This window comes from Lissotriton vulgaris, chromosome 4_1 (genome assembly GCF_964263255.1).
Source record: "Lissotriton vulgaris chromosome 4_1, aLisVul1.2, whole genome shotgun sequence".
NCBI classification, from domain to species: Eukaryota; Metazoa; Chordata; class Amphibia; order Caudata; family Salamandridae; genus Lissotriton; species Lissotriton vulgaris.
The window spans coordinates 258,430,579-258,438,494 of NC_141691.1; the positions used below are offsets into that span (position 1 = coordinate 258,430,579).

Below are 7,916 nucleotides of genomic sequence, written 5' to 3' on the forward strand. Positions count from 1 at the left end.
TAAATTGAGATAAATATTTGCAGCCTGGGGACCTATTGTTGCACCACCTGAAGAAATCACCATATAATAAGTCAAGTTGCCCACCTTAAAATGACCAGCTACCAACCGAACATACATTAGACACTTTAGAACATAAGATAAGAGGCAACAGAATCCAAGATGTAGCAGACAACAATTAAAACATGGGACTAGAGCAAACAACACAAGTCAGTCACGGCTTGTAATTTTTTCTTTTTTTATTCCATTCATTTTCAACAAGCACAGCCAATGCATTTTGCCTAATCATAGGCTTCCTCAGGGCACAATCATGCAAAAATGCAGTCTATTCCCAGCCAACTGCACCTTGGTGCATTGTGTGGCATACATGCCACACCATGCAGGGAGTGGGGTGCAAATACAGCGGTATGCACCCTGTGATAGAGAGCATCCTATCACCCAGCCTACCGAGAACTTCAAGATGGCGTTCATTGGTCCACTCCAGCAAGAAGCATCGAGTGGTCTAGTCTACGAAGCGAGGGAGGAGCAGAGGCCCGGACAGGAGATATGATAACGCAGCTGGCAGAAGGTCAGAGACATTTGCAATTAGTGTTTGAGCAACAGAATAAGAATGCCCAAAAAGAAAGAGAGTTGTTTCAAGAGGCTTTGAAAGAGCAAGGAGTGTTGTTGACAAGTAACCAGAAAGTCCAAGATACAGCTATTCTACGTCTTACAGATGCAATTGCTAATGCCCGGGTCCACCCTAATATCCCCGGTAGTGTGTTACAAAAGTTCCAAGAAGGAGAAGATCCTGACTTCTTCTTCACCAATTTTGAAAGAGTTGCTACCACAGCTACTTGGCCTGCAGACAGATGGGGACAATATGTAGCACCGTTATTATCTGGGGAGCTACAGGTGGCGTACCAAGCGGCTAACCCCGCTGGAGTAACTCCCTATCCAGAGATAAAGAAGGCAATCCTCAAGAGATTAGGGTGTGACCAAGAGTATTATAGGACACGCTTTCGTAAAGAGAAATGGGTTACAGGTGACAATCCCCGAGCATTGTTTTATAGGGTCCGAGACTTAGGAAACAGGTGGCTGCAGTTCCATATTGCCACCATAGAAGAGGTTACAGAACAAGTTTTTCTGGAACAGTATCTGGAGGCTTTACTTACCAATACTAGAGCCTGGTTGAAGCAACATCCTGGACTAACGTCCCAATCTGCTATCGAACTAGCTTGTGCTTATCATAGGTCTCCAGACTTCAAAGCCCCTACTGGGAGAACCCCCATTGTATTTCCTAAACCTGCACCCCGAGCTCTCAATGACAGTGTAGAAAAACGTTCTTCTCCTACCACGAAACCCACACCAAAACCCTTCCCAAAAACCAACTTCCCTGTTCAGATGGGACCTCAATGCTTTAGATGTGCAGAGTGGGGGCATATATCACGAAACTGTCCCTTAAACAATGACGGCTCCGAACCAATGGAGGTGGGTTGGTCCCGAGGGCGAGTTTTGGTCACAGGTCTATGTAGAAAGACGTACAAGAAATCTATCTGATTAAATGGGAAACCTATTGAAGCTTTACTAGACACTGGATGCCACCATACAGTAGTAGTACAAGACTTGGTACCCCTGAACTCTCTATGTGAAGGAGAAACCGTTCTAGTTTCCTGTGTTCATGGAGACGTTAAGGAATATCCTTTAGCCAAAGTCTTACTTGAAATAGACGGTTATCCACAAGTCCGGAGGGTGGGGGTAGTTCCCCGACTTCCTGAAAATATTTTGTTAGGAACGGACCTGCCCAAATTTCATGACTATTTAATGGAAGCCTCGGAGCAAGAAGCCAGAGCAGAATGGTTACAGTAGGCTCCTTTTTCTAGTGAAAACCTAGTTCAACCCAGAGACCGAGAACATAAGTCGAAGAATGAGAAAAGAAGGGACAAAGAGAGGTATACCAGTGCCTGTCAGTCTTTTGCTTCATGTTTACTTTCTTCCCCAGAGCGTGGAGATACTCCTGCACGAAGTTTCCGTGCAGCCCAGAGAGATGACAGCACCCTTACGAATGCCTGGAATCAAGTGCAAGAAAATGACTCAGAGAAGGTAGGACCCTATTTTTATATAAAGCAAGGATTACTGTATCGAATAAGTGAAGGGGCAAGTGGAAGGGTAGAACAGTTATTGGTCCCAGTAGCCTTTCGAGAGCAAACTTTGCAATTAGCACACAACCAGATGGGTGGGGGTCACTACGGACAGGAATTAACCCTGAAATATTTACTAGATCGATTTTACTGGCCAGGAGTGTATCGAGAAACTGCTAAGTTCTGTGCCACATGCCCAAAGTGTCAGTTGATAAATCCCTCAAAAGACCAGGCAGTACCCCTCTGTCCGTTACCCATTATTGATGTTCCATTTCAGCATGTAGGGATGGACTTGGAAGGTCCGTTAATTCCTTTAGCCAGAGGGCATCAATATATCCTAGTGCTAGTAGACTATGCAACAAGATATCTGGAGGCTATACCTCTGACAAGCATGACTACGCTAACTGTGGCTCAGGCTATGATATCTTTCTTCTCCCGAGTAGGATTTCCGTTGGAATTGTTGACCGACCAAGGAACTCCTTTTATGGCAAAACACATGAAGGAAGTATATTCCCTTTTGGGGGTACACCAGATTAGAACGGCAGTCTATAACTCCCAGACAGACGGTTTAGTGGAAAGGTATAACCGAACGATTAAGACCATCCTGAAGAAGCTGATAAGCGAGACACGGAAGGATTGGGACAGGAAGTTACCTTTAGTACTCTTTGCTATTAGAACGCATGAGCAGAAATCCACGGGACTCTCACCATTCGAGTTGCTATTTGGGAGGAAACCCCGTACTTTACTCGACATGGCTGCTGAACAGTGGAGTGAGGAAGAGGATGAGGGGAAACCGCTGTTAGGATACATGCAGACTCTTAAAGAAACCTTAGCCACCCTATGGGATACTGTTCACCAAAACATGGACAAAGCACAAAATAGACAAAAAGACCAATATGATAAGAAAAGCCAGTTGAGGGAACTGAGGGTGGGAGACAAGGTACTGATTCTACTCCCCTCTTCGGATAAGAAACTATTGGCATCACCCCACTAGAGTAACCTCAGGAGATGGGGAGGGGCGAACAGGAGGAACGACCAGCCATGGATCCCCGACTATCTTTAGAGGAAAAACGGCAGTTAGAGCGACTACTTGACCAATACTCCGAACTTAGTTCAGGAAAACCGGGGAAAACATCCTTGGTAGCCCATGATATTTTTACCCCACCAGGAAGAGTGGTGAATGTGAGACCCTATCGCATACCTGAGGCTAGGAGAGAGGCGGTAGAACAGGAAATAGAAAAGATGCTACAGGCAGGTATCATTGAACCTTCCAAGAGTAACTGGTGTTCCCCCATAGTTTTAGTGCCGAAACCGGATGGCAGTATCCGTTTCTGCATTGACTTCTGCCAAGTGAATGCTCATTTCAAATTTGACATTTGTCCGATGCCTCGAGTACACAAACTAATTGAGAAACTAGGGGAGGCTAGGGTGATGTCCACCATTGACTTGACAAAGGGCTATTGGCAAATACCCCTGACAGAGGCAAATCAAGAGAAGACAGCCTTCTCTACACCCTCAGGGTTATACCAATTCAAAGTAATACCATTTGGGCTACATGAAGCACCGGCCACCTTTCAGAGACTTATGGACATATTACTAAAAACTCATCAAAATTATGCCGTTGCTTATCTGGATGACATTGTTGTTTATAGTCCTGATTGGAGAACCCATCTAGAACACCTAAAAAACGTATTTGAGACCTTGACTCAGGCAGGATTAACTATGAATCCAAAGAAGACCACTCTGGGCACCCATCAAATAAACTATCTAGGTTACACCATAAGTGAAGGGACATTAAAACCCCAAGTTGACAAACTGGAAGCTATCAAAGATATTCCCAGACCGACCATCAGAAAAGAGGTACGAGCTTTCCTAGGGTTAGTCGGATATTATCGAAGATTCATTCCCCAGCTATCTGACGTGGCCAGCCCTCTCACGGACTTATTGAGAGGAAAACCTTCAAGAGCCAAAATCGGGTGGGGTCCAACACAAGAGAAAAGCTTTGAAGTCCTAAAGACTATACTATGCCAGGCCCCAATTTTGACTTGTCCCGACTACAAAAAGACATTTGTTTTGCAAACAGATGCCTCAGATAAAGGACTGGGAGCTGTATTATCTCAACCAGATAATCAAGGACTGCTACAACCAGTGCTGTTTCTGAGTCGCAAACTATTCCCGAGAGAGACACGCTACGCCACCATGGAAAAAGAATGTATGGCGATCAAGTGGGCTATGGAATCCTTACAGTACTATTTGTTGGGAAGAACTTTCTTTTTAGTTACAGATCATGCTCTCCTAACTTGGATAGCAACCAATAAGAAAACCAATGCTAAAGTATTAAGATGGTTTTTAGCCTTACAGCCTTTTTCATTTCAGACTCTGCGTATGCCGGGAAAGTTCCAAGGGAATGTAGATTATCTCTCCAGATTTCCGACAGCTGAATGGCCCGATCCTCCATCTCCAGAAGAGAGGCAATGTGATAGAGAGCATCCTATCACCCAGGCTACCGAGAACTTCAAGATGGCGTCCATTGGTCCACTCCAGCGAGAAGCATCGAGCGGTCTAGTCTACGAAGCGACGGAGGAGCAGAGGCCCGGACAGGAGCTAAGAGAGAGCCATTGGCGCAGCTGTGGGCCGCCGCCGGGTGATGAGAGGGCCGGTGAGGAGGAGGCTGCCGACGGACAGCGGGAGGAGAGGAGGCGAAGCTACGCAGGACAGGACATCGGAAGACGGAAAACGTGGAGACGGAGTGGAGAGCCCAGGCGCTGGAGACACGGAGTCGGCGAAGCGACGGAGTGGCGGAGCTGACCCACGGGAGGTTTCCCCAACACACACACCACTCGTATACGGCTGTCCCTCCGAACCACAGGACACCACGATACCCATTGCTACAGTCACCAGGGACCGTAGCCCCAGGCAAGTAACGTGGGGAGAACGGTGGAGAAGGAGGTTGGAGGGCACAGGACTGTTGGGCTTGTGGCATAAATAAAGTTGTGCACGCTGCATGCGAAACACTATTTTCTTCCCCTCTCTAGTCCTTACTACACCGACCCTTCCGCTTACTTAGAAATACCACTAGCCTAGAGCATTAAGAATATATACACTTCGTTACGGTAGTGTTACTCTGTTTGCCTTTTGGGAGACGCTGGTACAAGTGACCTACGAGGAAGAGTGACGAGGAAAGAGAGAGACCGAAAACTGCTTTCCCAAACTCCAAAGACCGCGCCCTGCACACTTTGTTATTTATTGCAAAGTATTCTGAACTGTTCACTCTTTTTTTTGACGCGTGAATAAAACGCTTATTGTGCTATTGTCAATGACTGTTTGATAGAGTTACTTAAGGACAAAGTATAGAAACGCTTACACACCCTCAGCCCAAATCTGGTAGAGGGCCCCAATAGGGCCTCCTTCATTGCCTTTCCACCACCCTTTTCATGGCGGGATCATTGCTGTGGAAAAGAGTGACAAAAATGCAACTCATAACATGCTCGGCGGTGCTTTCAGTGGCACCGCCAGCATATCGCAGCCAGTTGCAGACTGCCGTCCCAGCGGGATGCTTGATCCCGGTGCTGCTGGCTGTCTCGTGGTGATCTGACTGCTGCAGTTGTAATACTGCGGGCAGTCCCTCAGTGTAACGGTGGTCAGACCGCCACCACAGGCTCAGCGATGATATGGACAATGTATTCATGATAAGGCCCTTAGCACAAGGGATAAAGTTTGCAGCTCAAATGTTGTTGTTGGTTGATCGTCCGGTAGGTGACACAGCTATCCTAAAATGACAGCCTTGCTGAGGTCTCTGCATCATAGCATGGATCTGTTATATTATATAAACATGACCATTTCCGTGTTCAAATCAGAGAAGCACTCTGCTGTCACTGAGAGGCTGCTGCTTGTCGGAATTCTAGCCCAGCTCTTCCTCTTTACCCCTTCAAGAAGGGATGTCCAACTTTTGACCAAATTGGGCCCCTGATTACACTTACCCTCAGGTAATGTGGAGTCAGATCATTCATTAGATTGTACACAGCCAATCTAGGCAAAGCTCTGGAGGGGGCAAATCTATTGACCCCAAGGCTGGGGAAAGAGCGACTCCAAATCCTCCAATATACAGACGACATCGTCATAATGGACCACACCAGGACAGGCCTACAGAAAGCCCTAGAAGCTCTGGATGGGTTTAACCAAAAAAACAATCTATTGATGAACCAAGAGAAGACCAAGATAATTATCTTTGGGAAGTATCTCCGAAAGAAGACAGCACAATGGCGCTTAGGAGACCTGCAAATTCGAACATGCAGAACTTATAACTATCTTGGTCTCAGGCTATCGAACGGGGCCAAACCTACAGCCCATCTGAAACATCTAAGGATCAAGGGGGCCAGCATTATATACAGCCTGAGAAATCTCAACAGACGTCTACAGAGTCCGACTGCCGAACCCATTCTGAAAGTTTTGAAAGCAAAATTAATCCCCTCTCTGAACTACAGCCACCTAGCCTTCCCCGGAGCCCTCACCAAGCTTCTGACAAACCGTCAAATTTCTGCCTATAAGAAGGTTCTAGAATTCCCACAACAGGCCAGGAAAGCAAGAGTAAGGTTGGAGCTGGGCCTCACCCGTCCAGACATCAGTTGCTTAGGGGATACTCTAAAATATTATATCAACACCCTGCGAGCTCCAGAAAACTCTCTGAAAAGGCTAATTAAAACCATCTTTGAAGAAGGTCGATCTCCATGGCAGGTTCACCTGGCAGAAGCCATAGAAACGCTAGAAATAGATGCTCAAAACATGCACAATTTAAATATTCCGGTAACCACATGGAAAAGAACAGTGAACACACAGGTAAAGAAAATATTTTATGAAAGAGATCTGTAAAGTTTACACCATCATCCCAATCTCTCTGCACTGGATGCCTCCTACACAGTGGGCAAACCACAGCAATACTTTAAGCAAGCACGGACAGTCCGGGCCCGGAAAAAAATCGCCTATATGAGAATGCTCGCACTGCCTATTGCGGATTTTAACCAAGCCTGGGCCCGGAAGGACAATTTAGCAGCATGTTGTCTTTGCAGCTATCACCGGGAATCCTGGCTCCACTTGCTGTGCTGCTGTCCTAAACTGGCTAGCGAGCGGCACCAGCTGGTTCTTCCCATCTGCAGGTCTTATGCCCTAGTACGATGCAGAGAAGTCTCAGACCTGTGTTTTTCTGATAAAACAGCCCAAATAGCCGCACGGTTAGGGAAATTTACAGAATCAATCAGGGCAGCCTTGTCAGAGAAAATTGAGTCACTAAAACAAAACTAGCCAGGCTTCAAGCAAGAGAGACTATGAAAATACTCTCCACAAAGTTTTATGCACTTGCACTTTACTGCCAGTTTGGATAAACGTTTTTAATGTTTTAAACTTTTCTACAGTTCGTATTAAGTTGTCTGAGATTTAAAAAAATTTTTTTCTTCTCTTCAGTAGTTTATTGTAAAAATAGTATATTGTAACCATTTTAAGTAATTGAACAATAAAGCTTAACAACAAAAAAAGATCATTCATTAGGGAATTTTGGCAGATCACCCACCGTAGGCAACTTGGTTAGGAAGCACATAGTAGGAGTAAACTTTACCAGTACTTACAATTATTTATTTATTTATTCCATTTGTAAAGCGCTTGGTTACACCAATGATGTGTCCCCACGCTGAGACATCGGATCATGGTTATGAGAAGTTATGCCATGACTTGCTTACCTAGCAGGAGAAATTGTTCTACCTGTAATTGCCGTTACTCTGTTTTGGCAAATAGCCAGGTTTTTAATTG

At 45.7% G+C, this 7,916-nt stretch overlaps 1 pseudogene; it reads left to right on the forward strand.

Annotated features, from left to right (window-relative positions):
* Nucleotides 1-543: 543 nt before the first annotated feature.
* On the forward strand, nucleotides 544-3,111 carry LOC147718645 (uncharacterized; annotated as a pseudogene).
* The last annotated feature ends 4,805 nt before the right edge of the window (nucleotides 3,112-7,916 follow it).